This window comes from Procambarus clarkii, chromosome 63 (assembly GCF_040958095.1).
Source record: "Procambarus clarkii isolate CNS0578487 chromosome 63, FALCON_Pclarkii_2.0, whole genome shotgun sequence".
Taxonomy (NCBI): Eukaryota; Metazoa; Arthropoda; class Malacostraca; order Decapoda; family Cambaridae; genus Procambarus; species Procambarus clarkii.
In genome coordinates this window covers 24585757-24613215 of record NC_091212.1, presented here as the reverse complement: position 1 = coordinate 24613215, position 27459 = coordinate 24585757, and the positions used below count along the sequence as shown (strand labels likewise).

The following is a 27459-nucleotide window of genomic DNA, read 5'->3' as shown; positions in this document are numbered from 1 at the left end:
AGTTGAGAGAGGGATAGAAGAAGTGAGAGAGGAGGAAGATTGGGAGAGAGACCCTGGCACAACTGGGTACCTTGTCTAGTATATAAATGTATTTAAAAACAATTTATAACAAATAAAATAAGAGTCGTCGCACCAAGTTATATTACATTCACTTTGCCATGTAAAACCTAATTTAAATCTTTACCCGCCCCCTCTGCAAATTACTTTCTCGGTTAATGAGGTATATCTCCAAGATAATAAGGTTGATGTATATACTGACCATAATCCTTTAATATTAATTGAAAGAATGCAAATTCATAAATACTGATACTGTACCATTTTTTCTTTAGTTAATCGATACAATATTATACAACTCTGTTTTATTAATTTAATTTTTTCTACTAATTTCATAGATAGTAAAAACTAAACAAAAACATACAAATTTCAAAATATAAAATATATTTATTTATTTTCCAAAATGGTTTGGGCGGCGGCCAAGCTCCCGCCAGGAGTCTGAACACCCTCCAAACTTTACAGGAAAAGCGTGAAGCTGTTGAGTGTGGCCGCGTCCGCTGAGTGGCTCTTCTCGCCTCTTCTTGCTGCCTTGTGGCTGTTGGATGCCACCGCCAGCCACGAAAAATTGCAGAGTTTGTGCGATTCATCTGTGTCGAGGCCGGCGTTGGTGGCGGCGGGTGTGTGGCGAGACGGGGAATGTCACCTGCAACCATTGCTGACCACAGGTGTGTTTTTAGGCTATTCTCCAGGCTAGGTTTCTTGTGTAGCTTTCAAGGGTCGTATTCTATCGCGGTAGTTCTGGGTCCTTTTCTAGGGCCGTGGACCTGATAGTTTTCTAGGGACGTAGTTCTGCGTCCTTTTCTAAAGCAATAGATCCAGGGTTTCTAAAGTCATATAGTTCTGGGTTCTTGGGACATAGCGTTGTGTCGTTTTATAGGACTTTAATCTGGAACGGTTAGTTTTCTTTTCTTTTGTTTACAATCCACTACGGGCTCACCATAACCTGTGCTACTTGTAATGTTTGTTCCGAGTAGCTGAATCTATAACAACAACAAACAAGGTTAGTTTTCTAAGTCCGTACTCCCAAGGTGGTTTTCCAGTGCAATAGTCCATGGTAGGTCTCCACACGCAGTTTTGTGTACTTATACATTATTACATGAATAATGTAATTATTCCGAGCCCTATATATTATAGCCCACAAAGATATGCTATATAATAATTATAATAATAATATATATAATATATGAAAATGTCAGACCACGAAGGAAGGATTAGGACAGGAATTTTCTTAAGTACTTTCGTATTTAATAAGTCATCTTCAGAAGGATGGATTTACAATTCAGTGTGGATATATAGGCAGGAATATAGAGGAATTCCTGCCTATATATCCACACTGAATTGTAAATTCATCCTTCTGAAGATGTCAGTAAGGGGTCCTCAGCCCCTTGTTGTTCAACGTTCTGATGCATAAACTTATTAAAGATCTTCCAACTAATAATGAAGACACTGTCATTTGTTATGCTGATGATATATGTTTACAGGCTGCCTCCGAGCCTAGAATGCAAGTTCTGCTCGATGCTTTTGCTACTAGAGCTGAGGAATGTGGCCTCCTTATCTCTGTACAGAAAACTCGTGCCCTCATTCCATGTGGTATTCCACCACCCAATTATCATATAGATGGGCGAGCACTTGAGAACTGCGAGTCTTACAGATACCTTGGTGTCCCCATTAACGACCCTGGGTACCTTTCTTCTCTCAAGAGGAGACTGTGGGAGAGATTAAAGCCCTTGCGGGTCCTTGTTGGTGTCAATCATGGAATTAACGTGAGACTTGCTAGAATGTTTTATGTATCATTTATACGCTCTGTGATTGGCTACAATGCTCTACATATCACACTATATACTGACAAAGAGCTGAAATCTCTTGAAACCTTGCAAAATGAAGCTATACGTCTCATCCTTGGGGCTCCAAAGTCCATGAGAATAGTTAATATGAGAGCAGAGTTAAAAATTACCTACCATAAGTAAAAGGATTTTCTCTATTAGCACAGTTTTCGGCGTGAAGGCATTGAGTAGATCTAGACAACACATGAAGTTTCAAGCTAAACTTTCTAACATGCTGCACTCACCTGAGGTCTATAGAAGAAGAACGAAATCTGATTATGTATTTTGGTTCTACAAGGTAGCCAACTCCATCAAAATATTAAATATGTACCCAACTCAATTAATGATTAATCAACCAATTACTCCATGGGATAACTGGGATCTATCAGTTGATTTTGTAAATGCGCCCAAGAAAGATAGTGTGCACTCTACATTATTAAAAAAGTTAACACTGAAAAGCATCACTGAAAGTACTCAGAGTATGGGTAACAATGTGTATCAGTGCTATACCGACGGCTCTGTAGAAGGTGGACATGTACCGGATGTGCATGTAATATATTTGAACAATCTTCTCTCGTACATACAGCAATGAAGCGCGTCAATGACTGGGCAAGTACAACTCAAACCGAACTTGCAGGCATATACCTTGCCATTGAATTTTTAAAAGACAAAGGCAGTGGACTTGTATACTGTGGCTCGCAGAGTGCACTCCTGACATTGAACGCACATAGTAGTGACACCCAGAAAATAGTCAGTGATATTCGAATGAATGTTTTAGCTGCTAAAGAAAACAGATTTGAAATTAAATTCCTATGGATACCATCACATGTTGTTGATATGCTTGCAAAGACAGCCTGTAGAAAACCAGTGGTAGAAATTGATATGGGTGTTTCATTAGCAGTGACAAAGAGAATACTTAAACAAATATCTAATGAAGATCTCACCGACTTAACAAATTCACAAAGACCTGAAAGTTGTAGCATTAAATATTATGATAGATATCGCGAGGAGACATTCACATATGGGACTAATAGAACAAGAACCCGGCAATGTGATGTTATAGTGGCCAGAATACGCCTGGGATATAGACGTATCTGGCAGCTTTCTCAAAACCCAAATGTCGAGTACACAATGTGTCAACTTTGTGAAAGAGAAAACATGCACTCTCTTGAACATTATATTGTAGAATGTCCCATATTGACTGACTTTCGCCCTCCTGGGCTAAGGTATGCTGAACTGTGTAATTACTATATGAGTACTGGAACACTTGATGATATATTGGACTTGTACCCAAGATTAACCATGTAATGTATCAATTATACAATGTATGTATGTGATGTAACTATATAACCTGAGCTTGTAAAAGCACCTTAATCACCTTCAGTGATTAAGTGCTTAATTGCACACTAGTTTCTCTATTAGCTATCTCACCCTGTCAGAGTAAAAGAGACAAATGTATGTGAATGCATGTGTGTGTATATATGTATATGCACATATATGTGTGTGTATGTATAGGTATGTGTATAAAGTATATATGGAAGCTGATCAGAATTACATTTCACCTTTGTAAATGCACATTAATGACACAATGTACAAGACACATCGAACACTTCATGTAGGGCATGCGTAAATCTGTGTATCTACGTACTTACGTATGTAGGTTAGCTTAGCATTTAAAAAGCACCGAATCACCTGTGGTTGATTGTTCAATAAACCCCTGAACTATATGTTTAACACATCTCTAACCCTGTCCATGGAGGACGGAAGAAAATGTATATATGCTGGTTAACATTGTGAATGTGTGGCCACGTCTGTGGTAGAAAATAATAATAATAATAATAAAAAACTGACAGGGGAAGGGGCGATGGCGAGCCACTGGTTCCGGGTAGATGGGACTCGTTAGCCTGGGGAAGGCAGCTCATCTAGGGGAAGGAAAACCCTGATTCTAAATCTCCGCTGCCTTGCAGCCATACCCCTCTACCCGTTTGGGGAAAGGCTTCAGAAGTCAACCTAAAGGAAAAATCCGGAGTTGGAGCCCCTAAGGTAGTTCGTTGTCGACTTCGACCTCGTTCTGGCAGCTCCTACGAAGGTGCTGGAACCATGTGTATTGGCATTAGCCTTTCCATAGGATAATTTCAGCAACGTGGAGAGTGGGGTGGGGGACCTGCTGCATGGGTAACACCGAATCTATCTATATATATATATATATATATATATTATATATATATATATATATATATATATATATATATATATATATATATATATTGGTAGCAGTCTTTCCTGTAGACATATATTATTAAATATGACCGAAAAAGTAAGATTAATAATTCTAACACGAATTTTCTCGATATTTCTTACGTTTCTTTTCACTGTTGATGGTAATTCAAAAATCAATTCTCCAAAAATTCATTTTTATTTCTAGTCTGACGCGACACTTGAGCGCGTTTCGTAAACTTATTACATTTTCAAAGACTTTAGTTTACACACACACACACAACTTTAACTGAATAGAGCTTAAACATCTTTCGAGTTTTTATACCTACATTTTGGTGAAGTGACATGTTACAATAGTTTTGGATGAGGTGAAAATAAACTTTTAACACAAGACAGAACACGAAACAATGAAATACAAACAGGTATTAAAGGTAGCTTGACTGCAGAAGGCCTATTTTTATTGGCCCATATTTCTTGATGCTTCTATATTGGAGCGGAGTCTTGAAGTGGGTAGAATATAGTTGTGCATTAATTGGCTGTTGATTGCTGGTGTTGACTTCTTGATGTGTAGTGCCTCGCAGACTTCGAGCCGCCTGCTATCGCTGTATCTATCGATGATTTCTGTGTTGTTTGCTAGGATTTCCTCTGGTGATGGTTTGGTTGTGGGATGAGGCTATATGTTCCTTAATGGAGCCCTGTTGCTTATGCATCGTTAAACGCCTGGAAAGAGATGTTGTCTTGCCTATATACTGAGTTTTTTGAGGCTTACAATCCCCAAGAGGGCATTTGAAGGCATAGACGACGTTGGTCTCTTTTAAAACGTTCTGCTTTGTGTCTGGAGAATTTCTCATGAGTAGGCTGGCCGTTTTTTTGGTTTTATAGTAAATTGTCAGTTGTATCTTCTGATTTTTGTCTGTAGGGATAACGTTTCTACTGACAATATCTTTCAGGACCCTTTCCTCCGTTTTATGGGCTGTGGAAAAGAAGTTCCTGTAAAATAGTCTAATAGGGGGTATAGGTGTTGTGTTAGTTGTCTCTTCAGAGGTTGCATGGCGTTTCACTTTCCTTCTTATGATGTCTTCCACGAAACCATTGGAGAAGCCGTTGTTGACTAGGACCTGCCTTACCCTACAGAGTTCTTCGTCGACTTGCTTCCATTCTGAGCTGTGGCTGAGAGCACGGTCGACATATGCGTTAACAACACTCCTCTTGTACATGTCCGGGCAGTCACTGTTTGGCATTCAGGCACATTCCTATGTTGGTTTCCTTAGTGTAGACTGCAGTGTGGAAAACTCCGCTCCTTTTCATGACTGTTACATCTAGAAAGGGCAGCTTCCCATCCTTCTCCATCTCGTAAGTGAAACGCAACACAGAATTCTGCTCAAATGCCTCCTTCAGCTCCTGCAGATGTCTGACATCAGGTACCTGTGTAAAAATGTCGTCAACATACCTGCAATATATGGCCGGTTTCAAGTTCATGTCGACTAAAACTTTTTGCTCGATGGTACCCATGTAGAAGTTTGCAAACAGGACACCTTGGGGAGAACCCATGGCGACCCCATCTACTTGCTTATACATGTGTCCATCCGGGCTCAAGAAGGGTGCCTCTTTGGTACAAGCTTGGAGTAGTTTCCTTAGACTGTTTTCTGGTATGTCAAGAGGAGTACAGGCCGGATCACGGGTACACTCTGTCGGCTATCATCCCGATTGTTTCGAACGTATATATATATATATATATATATATATATATATATATATATATATATATATATATATATATATATATATATATATATATATATATATATGTATATATTGTTTTATTTAAACTTTATTACAAAAAAGGAGTTACATATAAGTTACAAAGATGATTACCATAAGTTGTCGAGTTCCTCCAGCTCCTCGGATGGCGGGCTGGAACCCTGAATACAATGTGCATTTCCTCACTGTCGCACGCTGAGGCGCTGGAAAAGAAAGCTGGAAGCTCTAGGGCCTCTTGTTCTTTCAATTAGCCTAGAACCCAGTTCCTTAAAAAAAAAAAAAAACGGGTTTCACTCTTTCCCCAGATGCCTTGTGTTTCAGAAGCAATGGGGACAAAATTGTAGAGGTGATCCAGTTCTCTGTACTCACGGGATTTGGCTGATTCCCTGTGGGTGGGAGCGCCACCCGGATGTGCAACACTGAAGTCAACGTAGGTGTTAGCCAGGGTTGATACACACGTGTAGTCCCATACCAACTGCTTGCCATTCTTCCAGGGGTTCATAGTGATACCTTCTGGGCGACCAATAAGAGCAGCAGTTACGGGGCGTTAAGTAACTAGGCTGTCTCTCAGCTGGGCATCCAGCTGTGGTGAGGCTCCTCTTGATATCGTTAACTTCACTGTGCCTCGAGTGCCATCCCCCTGTGCTTTGGCAGAGTAGTCCATGGTGGTCGTACCTGTCGGCCACCACCTCGCTGCAAATACACCTATATTTGGTGTGGATTGGGGCAGGAAGGCGGAGAGCCACAACAATTCAAAGGGCGTGTGGTGCGAGACTTGTGCCAGTTGCTGACATTGAGGTTGCTAACAGGAAGTCCCCTGCATGTGGAGCTGCTACTACTGTGAGGCGAGCAGTGTCGTGTTGTGGTGTGTTGTTGCAGCGCCCAGGCACTGTGCAGCAAATTGGTCTACAATGGGGCCATCCCAGCTGGATTGCTTGTGGGCTTTTGATAGTGGTGGTTGAAGTGATGGGCCTGCACGAGAGGCCCACTCGGTGGCACAGCGTATAAAATTGGGATTATGTACGCCTGCCAATTGATCTAAGTAGGCAGGTGGAATTTCCGACAAGGTTGCTGGGTGCTGAGGAGGAGGACATGAAGGCTGATACAGCAATTTGCGTTGCTGTTCGAACTCCGAGGCCCCAAGTCTTACAGGAAGAGCCTTGTTTCCAGTGTAGATCATCGAGAGAGAGGTTGAAGTTTTTTCTAATACAATAACACACACGCGCGCGCACACGCACGCACACACACGCACACACACGCACGCACACACACGCACGCACACACACGCACGCACGCACACATGTGGGACCAAAGAGCCAGAGTTCAACCCCCGCAAGCACAACTAGGTAATGATTATATATATATATATATATATATATATATATATATATATATATATATATATATATATATATATATATATATATATAACATATATATATATATATATATATATATAACATATATATATATATATATATATATATATATATATATATATATATATACATATATATATATATATATATATATATACATATATATATATATATATATATATATATATATATATATATATATATATATATATATATATATATATAGATATATATATGAGAGAAAAAGTGCGTGACACGTACCATGGGCGAGTATTGTGGTGGACAATCCCAGCACCTATACACGCAGAACAAAGGTTTCAGCCAGCTCCCGCCCACGCTGCCACAGTTATTTGTTTACCCGTGAGTTGCCTTACTCTCTCCACACAGTTTCCTTAATTGCTTGTTTTTCCTGTACATGGTATCTATAGTTTATATTTGTTGTCAGCTTTTTGTTGGAGGGTTGGGTAGACACCTTTTGGGCAATAACAGTTGGTTTTCTATATTTCACTGTCATAATCAAATAATTTACTTTATTTATTATGTTTTTTTTATTAACAGGCTTAGGTTTACACGGCAATGTGTTGTTACCCTATTCCAAATGAAAGATTATTGTGTGTAGATCAAAAACTGGTTAGTCATACACGGAATTAGTTCAAGTTCAAGTAAGTTTATTGAGATAATGAAATGCATCTCAAAATGATAGAGGAGTTTAGGCTATTTCTACCCTCGTAAATGGGAATCAGGAGTAACAAAATGCGAGGACGATCTATTAGCCTGCATTAGCTAAATCTGGGAAGAGCACGAGAATATCTCATTTTACTAAGTAAAGTTATGCTTTCGTTATCGTGTTGTGAAAAAAATTCACTTTATGACATTTAGAAAGTAAATTGAATTATTATTAAAAATTAAAGTAAAAACTTTAGAAAGTAAAACCACCAGGGATTTTTTTATTTTTTTTTTTGCTAGTAATTGCTGAAGACTTGATAATGACCGGGGCCTCGTAGCCTGGTGGATAGCGCGCAGGACTCGTAATTCTGTGGCGCGGGTTCGATTCCCACACGAGGCAGAAACAAATGAGCAAAGTTTCTTTCACCCTGAATGCCCCTGTTACCTAGCAGTAAATAGGTACCTGGGAGTTAGTCAGCTGTCACGGGCTGCTTCCTGGGGGTGGAGGCCTGGTCGAGGACCGGGCCGCGGGGATACTAAAGCCCCGAAATCATCTCAAGATAACCTCAAGATATGGTCATACGACGACACTCCACATACGACTTGATAATGGTCCAGGACGTCGTTTCGTCATCTTGTGGTGTGTGGTTTGGTCATTATATCTTCAGCCAAGTTATTGTGACTCATCGTCTGCATTGTTCGTTAGATTATAGAACACACTACCTAACAGGACGATCAGGTTATTCAGAAAACCAATCGGTTGTCTGTGGATTTATCGGTAACTATTGTTTAAAATACACTTAAATTTAGCATATACGGTACATAAAAGAAAGATGTCTGACAATCTTCCTAAGTCACCAGGAAGTACAAGATCACCTCAGTACACAGCTATAGTTTCCACCCAACTCATTGCATGGTAAGATTTTGCCCAAATTCGTAAAATTTATGCGATTTGAAATTTGTATTAGAAGTACATGCGCGTTTGTAGCATTAGTGAAGCATTCTCAGCCTTCACCGACGTAAAGTTTATATGTAAAGATCACCTATCATGCACTGCGAGGCACGAAGAGGGAAATGTTCTTGTTCGCGGTAATAACATTAGGCAAAGGGTTACCATAAGCTTAGTGAAGGGCAAGTTCTCAGGGCTAACAAGATTCAGAAGTCGTCGCTCCTCTATATACCCCATCTGTGTAACTTACACGTACAAAATTAGTTACACACTTGTCATTAATATACTGAAAAATTACAGGAGTAATTTTCTTTGATTCAAAGTCAGCTCTCAAGCACCTGAAAACACCAACATGCAAAATAGATACCAGTTAACCAACATAAGTGATACACAGAACAATAGTTTTAGAATCTCATTTCTATGACTACCATGATTACCATCACATATAGGTGGTGTTGCCCAGCATGATGATATGAACAAGGTAGCTGAAGTTGCATATGTGATAAACTTGAAAATGAGCGAGACCTATAGGTATTCTGCAACATTATTTTAGGGAACTAGGGCTGGTAGAAGAGCAGTCACTAGCGCTTAAAGGCCAGAAAGTGCTTGTATAGAGTTAAGATGTGCTCAAAACAGAGTAAATACTTACTATATGTACGGACAGGATAGAACATCCACTATAGACACTGTAACCGTGTAAATGTCAGCATTAGGTTGGGATATTGTTAATAAGGCAGATGGTTGCAGGTATCCCTCTACGGTGAGTATGCCAATTGTAAACTACAGCATATGTGTTTAAGAGCTAGGACACAGTACCCCATAAATGGTTGTTACAAAAGTTGGAGCAATAGGCAGGAGTGAAAGATGAGGTGCTCCAGTGGATAAGGGAGTATCTAAGCAGCAGGAAATAGCGAGTAACTGTGAGGGGGGGGGAAAACGTAAGAGTGGGGAGATGTCACTAGCGGGGTCCCACAGGGCTCTGTACTTGTACCCACCCTGTTTCTAATATATGTAAACAATCTTCCAGAGGGTATAGACTCATTCCTCTCAATGTTTGATGATGATGCAAAAAATTATGAGAAAAATCAAGACAGATGCATACACTTTCAACTCAGGAAAGTGTCGAGTAATGAAATTAGGCGAATGGAGCAGAAGGCTGAACACAAAGTACCATTTGGGAGGTGAAATCCTGCAAGAGTCACATAGAAAGAAAGATTTGGGAGTTGATATCACACCGAACCTGTCCCCTGAGGCCCACCTCAAAAGGATATCATCAGCGACATATGCTAGACTGGCCAACATAAGAACTGCCTTTGGAAACTTGTCTAAAGAATCGTTCAGAACCCTGTATATCACCTATGTTAGACCAATCCTGGAATATACAGCTCCAGCCTGGAGACCATACCTAGTTAAACACAAGACAAAGTTAGAGAAGATTCAGAGGTATGCCACCAAACTAGTCCCGCAACTGAGAGGTATGAGCTACGAGGAAAGGCTAAGGGAGCTGAACCTCACGTCCCTGGAAAACAGAAGAGTAAAGGGAGACATGATAACAACCTACAAAAATCTCAGGGGAATTCACAGGGGTCGACAAAGACAAACCCTTCAGCACGGGTGGGACACGAACAAGGGGACACAGGTGGAAACTTAGTACCCAAATGAGCCACAGCCAAATATAGCCTCCTTAGCTCAGGGGCAGAGCACTGGTCTTGTAAACCAGGGGTCGTGAGTTCGATTCTCACAGGGGGCTGGTAGACTCATGAGTTACAGAGATATTAGAAAGATTTTTTTCAGTGTCAGAGTAGTTAACAAATGGAATGCATTAAGCAGTGATGTAGTGGAGGCAAACTCCATACACAGTTTCAAGTGTAGATATGATAAAGCCTAGTAGGCTCAAGAATCTGTACACCAGTTGATTGAGGGTTGACAGGCAGGTCCAAAGAGCCAAAGCTCAACCCCCGCAAGCACAACTGGGCGAGTATTCTCTAACATTATATATTTTGTGTCATGTTATTGATAACTTTAGGCCAAATGGTATGAAATACTTTGAACTCTGTAAATACTTCTTACACTCACAAATGTTCGAAGATATTCGTGTGCTTTACCCAGAGTTTGCTAGTACAAATAATTTACAAATAGTGTCACACTACAACAGTAATGCTAGAGTTTAAGACTATTATTTGTCTGAATTTGCTATTACAAGCTACAGTAAACAAGACTTATATTTCGTAATTTCTCCTGATTCCGTGTATGACTTACCATCCTGTGAGATGGTGATATTATAGACAAATTCTAAACTAGCTTGTGATCTATGCATATGTACTCTGTTATGGTATCGCCACCTTCATTGAGGTATGGAGTGGCGATTTCGGCGCCATTTATGGGTCGGCACCCCAGTTACCCTGATATTGGACGCTACGTTGGGGGGGGGGGGGGGGTAGAAATAGCCTAAGCTACTTTATCCTTTTGAGATGTATTTCTTTCTTATCTCAATAAACATACATGAACTTGGACGCTACGTGGACAACGCCATCTATTGGTGGTGGTGTGACAGCGACAAATGGCTCTGGTTTCCTGCCTTGGTTAGCAAAAGAGGTCGACGTGGATGACTTCTGGTGGATGGCGTGTCACGATCAGCGCCATCTGTTGTGCTACAAAGCATAATGTCAACTATCAGTGAATGAGTGTTACCTCCTGGTTTCCCCAATGTACTGTCCATTCAACTGATGACGTTTAATGTCCACAGAAGTGACGTGTGGAGGCAGTCGTACTGAGGAAGACAGTTTACCTTGGGCCGTCCACGTACTCTCAGCTTGGTCTTGGAAGACGACCAAGTAAGCCGCCGCCGATCTGAGCAGTGTGTTAACTGCTGATTTACGCAGTGTTGGTAAGATCGACGTACCCCGGGATTGGCTTGGGAGAGTACCGGACGACAGTGAGGTCCTATAATGAAGTGCTGCTAGCCGGTTACTAGAGGCTTCTGCCAGGGGTTAGTTACCCCTGTATATGGTTGTTTGTGACCCCGATCAGCGTGTGGCTGAAGTCCTCTGCCAGCGAGTGGCTGGAGAGCGATAGTTGGGTGTAGGCACCTCGTGATACTGTGATACTGTGTTGGTGGGCTGGCCCACGTAAAAGGTGAACTTGCCAATGTTTATCAGTACACGTGTACAAGGTGGAAACACTGGAGTTGGTGAACACTGCCAACGTAGTAGTGTCCTGAGTGAAAGTGCCACTACTGTATATACGTGTAGTCATAATCTATTGGTGAAGGTAATTATATTATAGAAAAGAATAGTGTATTGTTTATCCCCCCCCCCTACTCTTTGTTGCAGTATATCGCCATTTCTCCTAAATCGTACTACCGACTTGGGGTCTGGATACACTAAAAGAGGTTATCTGTCAAGAACCGGGTTATTGGTCCTAAGTGACCGTAACATACTCCTATTTTTTGTAAAAAAAATTAAGAGACAGAGAAAGCCGTATTAATGTAGGAAACAGAACTTGCAGTATTGATGATCCAATTTTTTTTTCTACCACAGACGTGGCCACACATTTACAATGCTGACCAGCATATATATACACTTTCTTCTGTCCTCTACGGACAGGGTGAGAGATCTGTTAAACATACAGTTCAGGGATTTATTGAATAATCAACCACAGAAGGTGAGTGTAGTGCTTTTAAAATGCTAATCTAACTTAAACATAAATACATAAGATACAGAGTTATGCCTGCCCTACATAAAGTGGTCGATGTGTTCTTTACATAGTATAATTAATGTGTATTTACAAAGGTGAAATGTAATTCTGATAAGCTTCCACATATACTTTATATACATACATGCATACATACGCGCACACATACATGCGTGAACATATACAAGGGGGCCGGTGGCTGAGTGGACAGCATGCTGGACAGTGATCCTGTGGTCCCGGGTTCGATTCTGGGTGCCGGCGAGAAACAATGGACAATTTCTTTCACCCTAATGAACCTGTTACCTAGCAGTAAATAGGTACCTGGGAGTTAGTCAGCTGTCACGAGCTGCTTCCTGGGTGTGTGATGTGAAAAAAAATAGTAACAGTTGATTGACTTTAGAGAAGCGGGCCGAAAGAGCAGAGCTCAAACCCCCGCAAGCACAACTAGGTGAATACATATGTAGGGAGTAAACCTTATACTCGCTCCATTATCTCATCTTAATGGCGTAACTAATTAGCACTAACTAGCACACAAGCTATAATCCTATCCCTATTTACAGGTAACAGTTCTTCCATCTTCCTATCTTATTGGAGGGAGCTGAGGTATAGTCACCATATATAAACAAGGGATATGAGAATAACAAACAGTACAATTTCCACAGTCAAGAATGTAGCACTCGACGTATGCAGTTCTAATTGACGCCAAGACGCTACAGTTTCGACACAGAACAGACAGCAGACTAGGACCGCATCGAGCTACAACGCTCTCCCACAGAGCTCCGCGACTCCGGCCTCACTCAGCTCCAAACTCCGTCTCGACGTCTACGACACTGCTGTATCCAAGACTGCTAAATTTTTAGCAGTTTTCAGCAGTGTTTAGTGGGCTTTCAAGACTGAAAGCCCACTAAACACTGTGTATCTAATCTACTCAGCAACGTAACATAATCGTACGTTACATTGGTGACCCCAGAGAGTTTGACGATACCCAGCCACGATGGACTACAACATGGACTCTCACTGCACCTCTACTGCTGCTGCATGCTGTGGACCACAGCCACCTACCTGTCATGGAATGCTGCCAACACCCTCACCACAGCTATGATTTTCACGGCGATCATCTCTGCATTTTCATCTTCTACAGCTTGCTGCACCGTGAGCGTTACTTACTCATCTGACAGCTTCATCAGCAACTACATCATATGGAATCTACAGCCTGTTCTGCCAACTCTCCGTCGCTGCCAGAGCACTGCTTGTTCTACAGGGACTCCCACGTCAGTTGCTCTTTCGTCAGATTCATCTACACGTTCACTGCATTCTGATACTCTGCCGACTCGAGCACCTTGCGTAGTACAGGACTTACTGCTGACATTTCCGAATCTTCGTCGCCTCCAGGACAATTCGTTACATTGCTTTAGCAGTGATTCCCTCATTGTCGTAACTGCGTGTCTACATTACCTCCTATGGTCCTGGTCCCCGAGCCCATCCGCCCCGGATCTAAATGCTCCACCAGAGACCCAAGGACGCAACAATCATGCACATTCTTCTCTCCTGCTACACCGAGGTTGTCCGCATGCTGCCTGCATCTTTTGGTACCGGACTACATGTTACACAACGACCCAGGGAACGGTAGCCTCATATTTTGTTGTATTGCTTTTCTTTCATTCCCTGGCAGGGGGAGTCCTGTAGCGAGTAAACCTTATACTCGCTCCATTATCCCATCATCTTAATGGCGTAACTAATTAGCACTAACTTCACAAGCTATAATCCCATCCCTATTTACAGATAACAGTTCTTCCGTACTCCTATCTTATTGGAGGGAGCTGAGGTGTAGTCACCATATATATGCAAGCGATATGAGAATAGCGAAGGACGGGAGACATCTCCCGACACGCAGGGTGCAGCCGCACCTCCACAGATCTCCAGTATCAATAGATGATACTGGAGATAATGGTTCAAAAGGGCCACCACTTACGGGCTATTCATGCCCGTGCCACATTTTGGGTGGCTTAATCTTCATCAATCAATCGAATAGCAAACATTCACACGGGAGACATCTCCCGTCATGCAGGGTGCAGTTGCACCTCCACAGATCTCTAGTATCATCTATCGATACTGGTGATGGGTCAAAAGGGCCACCACTTACGGGCTATTCATGCCCGTGCCACCTTTTGGGTGGCTTAATCTTCATCAATCAATCAATCAAGAATAGCAAACCTCCCAATGAAAAAGGCTGCCTATGATCCAACAATCCTAAGGCGCATAATAGAAAAGCAAATGTATAGCATTGCAGTAGCAGGAGCCACCCACATCTTCACAGACGGATCGGTGGACACAGAATATGAGAGTGCTGGCGCTGCTCTTTGCACGGCCAGCGTACAGGCATATTGGAGACTGGGAGGGCTAGTATCATCCACCCAAACTGAGCTGTTTGCCATACAACAGGCATTCGCATATATGATTGCACAAAACACTCAAAATACAATCACACACACGGACTCAAAAGCTGCACTTCAAATATTAGGACAAAAACAGTGGAAAGATAACGTGGAAATAATTACCACCATTTTGTATCTTGGTGCAGTCGCTAAAGGCAAAGGACTCAACATAACCTTAAACTGGATCCCATCCCATGTTGGAATCCCATTAAATGAGAAAGCCGATGAAATTGCTAAATTGGCAACTCGTCATCCAGTGATACATAAAACAATTCAACCCAGTCTATGGAACATACATCACCAAAAAAACTCACACCTCAACAAAGCCTATCTACATCAGAGAGTAGTTGAAGGTTAGCCCTTTGCAATATGGTATCTTCAGGCAACCAAATTAGAAAGGTTAAATATCCCACAAGGAATCCACAGGGAAATAGCAGTTAGGTTATATAGACTACGTCTAGGTTACAGATGCAACTGGGAGATTGGTGAACCCCGACAGAGAGAGTGCATCTTTTGCCAAACTGTCACAGAAAAGCCATTACTTCACTATCTTCTGGAATGTGAAGCAACCAACGACCTTAGAAGAGCTTTAAGAGTCCTTGATTCTTGCAGTAACCACCCTGAAGTCATCAACACAGCCACTCTCCTGGTCGAACCCGTCCTCTTAAAAATAACGTCACTCTTCGTTCGTATGCGCGCAATGGCCAAATTTGGATGTAATTTGAAATGAAATCGACTCACAAAAGTGACGTACTGTTCCGTTTTCTGTTTGAGTCGTCCGGGTTACTCGGCCAGCTTTGAAAAGGATTCTTTCCATTAAAGTTTTTCATACCATTTTGAAACTTTATGAGAATTTCCTGCCCACCTAACCTATTAGAGGACCCTTAACTTACTGTTGTTAAAAAAAATTCCAAATTTATATTAATTTTTTTTTTCAAATTACGTCCATATTCGGACATACGGGCAAACGGCCAAAAGCGACATTCTTTTTAAGAGGACAGGTTTATCAAATCACCTGATTTGATAAAATGAGGAGAATTTGATAAAATGCTCTGCCCAAGATTACCATCCGGGTGCCGGCGGGGGGGGGGGGGGGGGGGGGGGGTGGTTCAAATAGCTTCGGCTATCACCTCCTTTTGTCCGGTCGAGATGGTCAAGTGGATTAAGGCGTTCTGTACATACCAGTTGCGTTGCTCCTGGCAGTATGGGTTCGAGTCACTTCTGGGGTGTGAGTTTTCAGTTTATATATATATATATATATATATATATATATATATATATATATATATATATATATATATATATATATATATATATATATATATTAGTATATTTTGGTAGCAGTCTTTCCTGTAGACATATATTATTAAATATGACCGAAAAAGTAAGATTAATAATTCTAACACGAATTTTCTCAATCTTTCTTATATTTCTTTTCACTGTTGATGGTAACTGAAAAATCAATTCTCCAAAATTCATTTTTATTTCTAGTCTGACGCGACACTTGAACGCGTTTCGTAAAACTTATTACATTTTCAAAGACTTTAGTTTACACACACACAACTATAACTGAACAGAGTTTAAACAGCTTTGATTTTATACCTGCATTTGGGTGAGGTGATATGTTACAACAGTTTTGGATGAGGTGAAAACAAACTTTCAACACAAGACAGAACACGAAACAATGGGTATAATATTTTGTAAGTTAAAGGGAAGAATGAAAGAAACTGCAAAGGGCCTATTGGCCCATATTTCTTGATGCTTCTATATTGGTGCGGAGTCTTGAAGTGGGTAGAATATAGTTGTGTATTAATTGGCTGTTGATTGCTGGTGTCGACTTCTTAATGTGTAGTGCCTCGCAGATATCAAGCCGCCTGCTATCGCTGTATCTATCGATGATTTTTTAAGTCTTTTTGTTAAGACTTCTCTGGTGATGGTCTGGTTGTGGGAAGAGATTATATGTTCCTTAATGGAGCCCTGTTGCTTATGCATCGTTAATCGCCTGGAAAGAGATGTTGTTGTCTTGCCTATATACTGAATTCTTTGAGGCTTACAGTCCCCAAGTGGGTATTTGAAGGTATAGATGACATTAAAGAGTCTCTTTTAAAGCGTTCTGCTTTGTGTCTGGAGAGTTTCTCATGAGTAGGTTGGCCGTTTTCTTGGTTTTATAGTAGATCGTCAATTGTGTCTTCTGATTTTTGTCTGTAGGGATAACGTTTCTATTAACAATATCTTTCAGGACCCTTCCCTCCGTTTCATGAGCTGTGGAAAAGAAGTTCCTGTAAAATAGTCTAATAGGGGGTACAGGTGTTGTGTTAGTTGTCTCTTCAGAGGTTGCATGGCATTTCACCTTTCTTTTTATGATGTCTTCAACGAAACCATTGGAGAAGCCGTTGTTGACTAGGACCTGCCTTACCCTACAGAGTTCTTCATCGACTTGCTTCCATCCTGAGCTGTGGCTGAGAGCACGGTCGACATAAGCGTTAACGACACTCCTCTTGTACCTGTCTGGGCAGTCACTGTTGGCATTGAGGCACATTCCTATGTTTGTTTCCTTAGTGTAGACTGCAGTGTGGAAGCCTCCGCTCCTTTCCATGACTGTTACATCTAGAAAGGGCAGCTTCCCATCCTTCTCCATCTCGTAAGTGAAACGCAACACAGAATTCCGCTCAAATGCCTCCTTCAGCTCCTGCAGATGTCTGACATCAGGTACCTGTGTAAAAATGTCGTCAACATACCTGCAGTATATGGCCAGTTTCAAATTCATGTCGACTAAGACCTTTTGATCGATGGTACCCATGTAGAAGTTCGCAAACAGGACACCTAGGGGAGAACCCATGGTGACCCCATCTTCTTGCTTATACATGTGCCCATCCGGGCTCAAGAAGGGTGCCTCTTTAGTACAAGCTTGGAGTAGTTTCCTTAGAATGTTTTCTGGTATGTCAAGAGGAGTACAGGCCAGATCATGATACACTCTGTCCGCTATCATCGATTGTTTCATCCACAGGTACGTTGGTAAACAGTGATTCTACGTCCAACGAGGCTCTTATCCCTGTGGCCCGTGTTCCCTGCAGTAAGTCAACAAATTCCTTTGGAGACTTCAGGCTGAAGGTGCAAGGGACATAAGGAGTCAGCAAGCCGTAGAGCCGCTTCGCCAGTCTGTACGTGGGTGTGGGTATCTGGCTGATGATTGGCCGAAGTGGGTTTCCACTTCGGAAACATATATATATATATATATATATATATATATATATATATATATATATATATATATATATATATATATATATATATATATATATATATATATATATAGGGTACCACCTCTGGTCCAAGTGTAGGGACCCATAGCCTCGGAGAAGAAAATAAAGAGTACTCAGAGAAGACCTTGTGGTTCCTCACTGATATATATATATATAATATATATAATATATATAATATATATATATATATATATATATATATATATATATATATATATATATATATATATATATATATATATATATATATATATGTCGTACCTAATAGCCAGAACGCACTTCTCAGTCTACTATGCAAGGCCCGATTTGCCTAATAAGCCAAGTTTTCCTGAATTATTATATTTTCTCTAATTTTTTTCTTATGAAATGATAAACCTACCCATTTCATTATGTATGAGGTCAATTTTTTTTTACTGGAGTTAAAATTAACGTAGATATATGACCGAACCTAACCAACCCTACCTAACCTAACCTAACCAATCATTTTAGGTTAGGTTAGGTTAGGTAGCCGAAAAAGTTAGGTTAGGTTAGGTTAGGTAGGTTAGGTAGTCGAAAAACAATTAATTCATGAAAACTTGGCTTATTAGGCAAATTGGGCCTTGCATAGTAGGCTGAGAAGTGCGTTCTGGCTACTAGGTACGACATATATATATATATATATATATATATATATATATATATATATATATATATATATATATATATATATAATATATATAATATATATATATATAAATATATATATATATATATATATATATATATAATATATATAATATATATATATAAATATATATATATATATAAATATATATATATATATATATATATATATATATATATATATATATATATATATATATATATATATATATATATATATATAATATGTTGTTCTTAGTAGCCAGAAAGTCGTACTCGGCCTGCTATGCAAGGCCCGATTTTCCTAATAAGCCAAGTTTTCCTGAATTAATATATTTTCTCTAATTTTTTTCTTATGAAATGATAAAGCTACCCATTTCATTATGTATGAGGTCAATTTTTTTTTATTGGAGTTAAAATTAACGTAGATATATGACCGAACCTAACCAACCCTACCTAACCTAACCTATCTTTATAGGGTAGGTTAGGTTAGGTAAGCGAAAAAGTTAGGTTAGGTTAGGTAAGCGAAAAAGTTAGGTTAGGTTAGGTAGTCGAAAAACAATTAATTCATGAAAACTTGGCTTATTAGGCAAATCGGGCCTTGCATAGTAGGCTGAGAAGTGCGTTCTGGCTACTAGGTACGACATATATATATATATATATATATATATATATATATATATATGTCGTACCTATTAGCCAGAACGCCCTTCTCAGCCTACTATGCATGGCCCGATATGCCTAATAAGCCAAGTTTTCCTGAAATAATATTTTTTCTCTAATTTTTTTCTTATGAAATGATAAAGCTACTCATTTCATTAAGTATGAGGACAATTTTTTTTTTATTAGAGTTAAAATTAATGTAGATATATGACCGAACCTAACCAACCCTACCTAACCTAACCTAACCTATCTTTATAGGTTAGGTTAGGTTAGGTATCCGAAAAAAGTTAGGTTAGGTTAGGTTAGGTAGGTTAGGTAGTCGAAAACCAATTATTTAATGAAAACTTGGCTTATTAGGCAAATCGGGCCTTGCATAGAAGGCTGAGAAGTGCGTTCTGGCTACTAGGTACGACATATATATATAATATATATATATATATATATATATATATATATATATATATATATATATATATATATATACCACAGAGTGGTAACTATATGCCTTTATATCTACACAGTGATGCTGAACTTAATATATTTATGATACATTTAGACAGCAATACACAAACTGCATGCCAGACAGACAGCACGTAGACGGCTGCACGATACAGGGACATATTAAGGTATAAGCAAGTAGCAAGACACAGACAGACAGTGAGACATGTAACAGTGAGACAGACAACAGACAGTGAGATCCTATATACTTTTATACGGGTTGAAGTGATTGAAATTCCGGTCATGTTCAGGTAGGGGACTGGAGGGGGGTAGGAGACCAGCGGGGCCCCACACGACGGAAAGGGGAAGGAGAAATGCGTGATTGGGAGGTGGGGGGGAGGAGGAGGAGGAAGGGGCCAGAAGGGATGTGGGAGAGGTGGAGGGAAGAGAGAGAAGGGGAAAGGGAGGGAGGGGGAGAGAGAGGGCGCTGTGGTCAGTCAGATAACACACTAATGTGTGTTTGAGGATCGTCCACCAGCAACACCCCGGACACCAGGAAGCCGCACCTAGGGAAGAGGAGCGGGGTGGGGGAGGGGGGGGTGCTGAAGACGGGGTGACATTTATCTGAATTTACCTGCTGGCTATCATCTCTAGTAACCTCGACGGGGACAGGAAGCTGGAGGCTTGTCAAATGTCCTCACTCATTCCTAAGGATTTTCATAGCTTAATTTTAAACTTTAACGTCTTTGCATTTATGGCTTCGGCGGTTAGGCGATAATTCTATGGGTGTATTTACCTATCCTATGAGACTCGGTGAAGTAAGTGAGACTGGTGGATTACCTCACATATCGCTCTCCTCGTGATCTCAACAGATGCCCAACAACGAGCATTCATTGATAATCTGCCAGTGATCCAACTATCCTTCGAGAGACTCAAATGATCTTTGAAAACTTCCAGAACAAAGATATGTAAACCTTGCCAGGCAACTCCTCTCTTATTTTGGAGAATTAGGGGCAACATCTTTATCAACTGGTGATCTCTTGAAAGGCAACGAATGATGACGGAAATGATAATAATGATGATCATTATTATAAAAATTATCGGGAATAAAGTTAGAAACGAGAAACATGTGCGGGAAAAAAGAGCAGACAAATGGAACATAAAATGTGCAGTAGGAGAAGAGTTAGGGATGGTATAAATAAATAATAATAAATAATTTTTTATTTAGGAAAAGTACATACGTAGTTGATTTACAAACATAATGTTGTATTTATTTATAGAGCTAGTACATATAATACCTAAAGCCACTAATATGCATAACGTTTATGGCAAGGTGTTGGGGAGGGGGGGACACTTAGATTAAAACTTTATACTACTTGGGATTAGGTATAAATTGTGTTGAAAAAAGGAATAAAAAAGGGGGGGAACATGGCAGAAATCAGCAGTTGTACAAGTTGGAGAACAAACAGCATTGTTTAACAAAAGCAAGACATGGGTTGACATTTAGGGGGTAAGGTTCTAGGTGAATCGGATACTTTTGATATCGTTCCCCTTATGCGTTTTTGTTCTCGTGATATCATTCTTGGTGATATTTAGCGCCCTCTGATTATTTCGCACCTTGATGGTGCTACATAGCCTTCCCTGTTTGGTGCCTTCTTTTGATAATTACCTTACCTTAGGGGGTAAGGTAGGTTACATGGAGTTAATTAAGTAGCACTTGGTTTTACTCTTAAACTGGTTGAGAGAAGTACAGCCTTTGATATGATTGGGGAGACCATTCCACATTCTGGGTCCCTTGATTTGTAGAGCATTTCTAATTTGGTTAAGACGCACTCTTGGAATATTAAATAGGTATTTGTTTCTGGTGTGATGCCCATGAGTTCTGTTACAACCTTCTAGGAAGCTTCTAAGGTCAGGATTGACATTGCAGTTCAGAGTTTTAAATATATAGAGTACGCATAAGAGGATGTGCAGTGACTTAATATCTAACATATTCAAAGATTTGAGTAAGGGTACGGAGTGCTGTCTGGGGCCAGAGTTAGATATTGTTCTAATAGCAGCTTTGTGTTGAATAATTAGAGGACGTAAATGATTTTGTGTAGTAGAGCCCCCAAGCACAAATACCATAATTAAGATAAGGATAGATGAGAGAGTAATAGAGCGTCACCAGGGCAGGGCGAGGTACATAATATCTGACCTTAGAAAGAATGCCAACAGTTTTAGAAACTGTATTTGTATTAACTGTGGACGCGGGTATGGATAGAGGAAGGGATGATAATGATTATTAAAAGAGAGACTGGGTTAGATGAGGAAGGGAGAGTCCTCGCTCTGTGCCTTATCTCGTATCAGTTGTTGATGTGTCGCGGGTGGGGGGGGGGGAGACAAAAGGAGAAGCTTGAAATAATTGAGTGGGGCAGGAGAAAGAAAGACAGAATGATGGGCTCCGTGGTCAGGCGGTTAATGACTTAGATTCCCAGCCTTAAGTCCCCGGTTCGAATCTTGGCTGGAACATAAACAAATTGGCAGCTTTTCCTTTCTCCCCATGCTAGTTAGCATTGTAAATGTATGGCCACGTCTGTGGTAGAAAAAAAAACCCTCATGGCTCTTTTCATTTAGCGGTCAAAAGATACTTGGAAGTTAGACAGTTTCTGGGCATGGTCAGTAGTTGGCCTAGTAGTTAGACACACATTAAACACCGCACGTAATGTACACGCTCACTCCGTCACAAAACCTGCGGACGATTGACTGGGAACCAATCCAATACTGTTCGCCCCTGTTCGTCCAGGAGTAAGTGGAGACTTTTGAGTAAACCCTATTTTCGGGTCTTGTTCCAGGAAAAACCTTATATAAGACCTTCCATGAGTAATGGGAAGAGAAAGCTCAGCCTGCTAATATATATATAGGAGTCAGACGGTGTCTACTACCGTACCCACCTGTGTGCGAGAGAGAGAGAGAGACAGAGAGAGAGAGAGAGAGACAGAGAGAGAGACAGAGAGAGCGAGCGCGCGCACGCAAGAGACAATGCACCTCCTCTATCATGATTATCGCTGATTCGTTCCTTGATTACAATGGATCGTCTCGTGTTTCAGGAAATGTGAATTAAATACCATCGTTGGCTTATTAAATGTTTTCATCCTTTGATCAAAGGTGGGTTTGGACGTCTCTGGAGATTACCAGGATAACAACCGGTGTTGTAAAGTGTGGTGTAGAGGCGCAGGTGTGGTGTGGTGTAGAGGCGCAGGTGTGGTGTGGTGTAGAGGCGCAGGTGTGGTGTGGTGTAGAGGCGCGGGTGTGGTGTGGTGTGGTGTAGAGGCGCGGGTATGGTGTGGTGTAGAGGCGCAGGTGTGGTGTGGTGTAGAGGCGCAGGTGTGGTGTAGAGGCGCGGGTGTGGTGTGGTGTAGAGGCGCAGGTGTGGTGTGGTGTAGAGGCGCAGGTGTGGTGTAGAGGCGCGGGTGTGGTGTGGTGTAGAGGCGCGGGTGTGGTGTGGTGTAGAGGCGCGGGTGTGGTGTGGTGTAGAGGCGCGGGTGTGGTGTGGTGTAGAGGCGCGGGTGTGGTGTGGTGTAGAGGCGCGGGTGTGGTGTGGTGTAGAGGCGCGGGTGTGGTGTGGTGTAGAGGCGCGGGTGTGGTGTGGTGTAGAGGCGCGGGTGTGGTGTGGTGTAGAGGCGCGGGTGTGGTGTGGTGTAGAGGCGCGGGTGTGGTGTGGTGTAGAGGCGCGGGTGTGGTGTGGTGTAGAGGCGCGGGTGTGGTGTGGTGTAGAGGCATGGGTGTGGTGTGGTGTAGAGGCGCGGGTGTGGTGTGGTGTAGATGGCATGGATGTGGTTTTCCGTGCCAAATCTGACATAGACACCAAAATAATCGGCGTGTTTCCGTTTCAACACAATTTCTTTCTAAAGATTTAAGGTCACGCATGTGACCGGAGACCTTGTTCCTGTCCTCGCTGGCCACCAGCGTGTCGGGTGCCTGCCACCAGCGTGTCGGGTGCCTGCCACCAGCGTGTCGGGTGCCTGCCACCAGCGTGTCGGGTGTCTGCCACCAGCGTGTCGGGTGTCTGCCACCAGCGTGTCGGGTGTCTGCCACCAGCGTGTCGGGTGTCTGCCACCATCGTGTCGGGTGTCTGCCACCAGCGTGTCGGGTGTCTGCCACCAGCGTGTCGGGTGTCTGCCACCAGCGTGTCGGGTGTCTGCCACCAGCGTGTCGGGTGTCTGCCACCAGCGTGTCGGGTGTCTGCCACCAGCGTGTCGGGTGTCTGCCACCAGCGTGTCGGGTGCCTGCCACCAGCGTGTCGGGTGTCTGCCACCAGCGTGTCGGGTGTCTGCCACCAGCGTGTCGGGTGTCTGCCACCAGCGTGTCGGGTGTCTGCCACCAGCGTGTCGGGTGTCTGCCACCAGCGTGTCGGGTGTCTGCCACCAGCGTGTCGGGTGTCTGCCACCAGCGTGTCGGGTGTCTGCCACCAGCGTGTCGGGTGTCTGCCACCAGCGTGTCGGGTGTCTGCCACCAGCGTGTCGGGTGTCTGACACCAGCGTGTCGGGTGTCTGCCACCAGCGTGTCGGGTGTCTGCCACCAGCGTGTCGGGTGTATTGTACTGTGTGTAGCCTACCCCAGAGCATTGTTCAGAATTTAAGAATACATAGCTGAGTGTTGAGAGTTAGCGATAGAGCCCTTAATAAAGTTCCAGATTTAGCATACCTAAAGCGTGTCACCTTAAAATAAGCGTGTCACCTAAAAGTCAGCGTGTCACCTTAAAGTCAGCGTGTCACCTAAAAGTCAGCGTGTCACCTTAAAATAAGCGTGTCACCTAAAAGTCAGCGTGTCACCTTAAAGTCAGCGTGTCACCTAAAAGTCAGCGTGTCACCTAAAAGTCAGCGTGTCACCTTAAAATAAGCGTGTCACCTAAAAGTCAGCGTGTCACCTTAAAGTCAGCGTATCACCTAAAAGTCAGCGTGTCACCTTGAAGTAAGCGTGTCACCTAAAAGTCAGCGTGTCACCTTAAAGTCAGCGTGTCACCTTAAAGTCAGCGTGTCACCTTAAAGTCAGCGTGTCACCTTAAAGTCAGCGTGTCACCTTAAAGTCAGCGTGTCACCTTAAAGTCAGCGTATCACCTAAAAGTCAGCGTGTCACCTAAAAGTCAGCGTGTCACCTTAAAGTCAGCGTGTCACCTTAAAGTCAGCGTGTCACCTTAAAGTCAGCGTGTCACCTTAAAGTCAGCGTGTCACCTTAAAGTCAGCGTGTCACCTTAAAGTCAGCGTGTCACCTTAAAGTCAGCGTATCACCTAAAAGTCAGCGTATCACCTAAAAGTCAGCGTGTCACCTTGAAGTAAGCGTGTCACCTAAAAGTCAGCGTGTCACCTTAAAGTCAGCGTGTCACCTTAAAGTCAGCGTGTCACCTTAAAGTCAGCGTGTCACCTTAAAGTCAGCGTGTCACCTAAAAGTCAGCGTGTCACCTAAAAGTCAGCGTGTCACCTAAAAGTCAGCGTGTCACCTTAAAGTCAGCGTATCACCTAAAAGTCAGCGTGTCACCTTGAAGTAAGCGTGTCACCTAAAAGTCAGCGTGTCACCTTAAAGTCAGCGTGTCACCTTAAAGTCAGCGTGTCACCTTAAAGTCAGCGTGTCACCTAAAAGTCAGCGTGTCACCTAAAAGTCAGCGTGTCACCTTAAAGTCAGCGTGTCACCTAAAAGTCAGCGTGTCACCTAAAAGTCAGCGTGTCACCTAAAAGTCAGCGTGTCACCTTAAAGTCAGCGTATCACCTAAAAGTCAGCGTGTCACCTTGAAGTAAGCGTGTCACCTAAAAGTCAGCGTGTCACCTTAAAGTCAGCGTGTCACCTTAAAGTCAGCGTGTCACCTTAAAGTCAGCGTGTCACCTTAAAGTCAGCGTGTCACCTAAAAGTCAGCGTGTCACCTAAAAGTCAGCGTGTCACCTTAAAGTCAGCGTGTCACCTAGAAGTCAGCGTGTCACCTTAAAGTCAGCGTGTCACCTAAAAGTCAGCGTGTCACCTTAAAGTTCGCTGCAAAAGAAGTAGGACAAGTTTTTGTGTGGTGTCAGGAGCCAGCAAGACAGCCATAAAGGGTATAAGTATTAATGGAGGGTTGCCAGAGCCAGGAGCACGCTGTCATAACTAGACGACGTTTGTCAACACTGAGGTACACCCGGCCCCTCACCCCGGGGACACCCGGCCCCTCACCCCGGGGACACCCGGCCCCTCACCCCGGGGACACCCGGCCCCTCACCCCGGGGACACCCGGCCCCTCACCCCGGGGACACCCGGCCCCTCACCCCGGGGACACCCGGCCCCTCACCCCGGGGACACCCGGCCCCTCACCCCGGGGACACCCGGCCCCTCACCCCGGGGACACCCCACACCCGGCCCCTCACCCCGGGGACACCCGGCCCCTCACCCCGGGGACACCCGGCCCCTCACCCCGGGGACACCCGGCCCCTCACCCCGGGGACACCCGGCCCCTCACCCCGGGGACATCCGGCCCCTCACCCCGGGGACACCCGGCCCCTCACCCCGGGGACACCCGGCCCCTCACCCCGGGGACACCCGGCCCCTCACCCCGGGGAAACCCCACACCCGGCCCCTCACCCCGGGGACACCCGGCCCCTCACCCCGGGGAAACCCCACACCCGGCCCCTCACCCCGGGGACACCCCACACCCGGCCCCTCACCCCGGGGACACCTCACACCCGGCCCCTCACCCCGGGGACACCCCACACCCGGCCCCTCACCCCGGGGACACCTCACACCCGGCCCCTCACCCCGGGGACACCCCACACCCGGCCCCTCACCCCGGGGACACCTCACACCCGGCCCCTCACCCCGGGGACACCCCACACCCGGCCCCTCACCCCGGGGACACCTCACACCCGGCCCCTCACCCCGGGGACACCCCACACCCGGCCCCTCACCCCGGGGACACCCCACACCCGGCCCCTCACCCCGTGGACACCTCACACCCGGCCCCTCACCCCGGGGACACCCCACACCCGGCCCCTCACCCCAGGGACACCCCACACCCGGCCCCTCACCCCGGGGACACCTCACTCCCGGCCCCTCACCCCGGGGACACCCCACACCCGGCCCCTCACCCCGGGGACACCTCACACCCGGCCCCTCACCCCGGTGACACCCCACACCCGGCCCCTCACCCCGGGGACACCCCACACCCGGCCCCTCACCCCGGGGACACCCCACACCCGGCCCCTCACCCCGGGGACACCCTACACCCGGCCCCTCACCCCGGGGACACCTCACACCCGGCCCCTCACCCCGGGGACACCCCACACCCGGCCCCTCACCCCGGGGACACCTCACACCCGGCCCCTCACCCCGGGGACACCCCACACCCGGCCCCTCACCCCGGGGACACCTCACACCCGGCCCCTCACCCCGGGGACACCCCACACCCGGCCCCTCACCCCGGGGACACCTCACACCCGGCCCCTCACCCCGGGGACACCCCACACCCGGCCCCTC

At 43.9% G+C, this 27459-nt stretch overlaps 1 long non-coding RNA gene and 1 other non-coding gene across 2 annotated transcripts in view; both read left to right on the top strand.

Annotated features, from left to right (window-relative positions):
* Positions 1–484: 484 nt before the first annotated feature.
* The window catches only part of LOC138354433 (uncharacterized), a 75103-nt gene continuing 48128 nt past the window's right edge, over positions 485–27459 (top strand). Inside the window, exon 1 of the long non-coding RNA XR_011223560.1 lies at positions 485–719. This is a non-coding gene — a long non-coding RNA (uncharacterized lncRNA). The remainder of the gene's footprint in view (positions 720–27459) is intronic.
* TRNAT-UGU (transfer RNA threonine (anticodon UGU)) lies at positions 10528–10599 on the top strand. The gene has a single exon. It is a non-coding gene; the product is annotated as a tRNA-Thr (tRNA).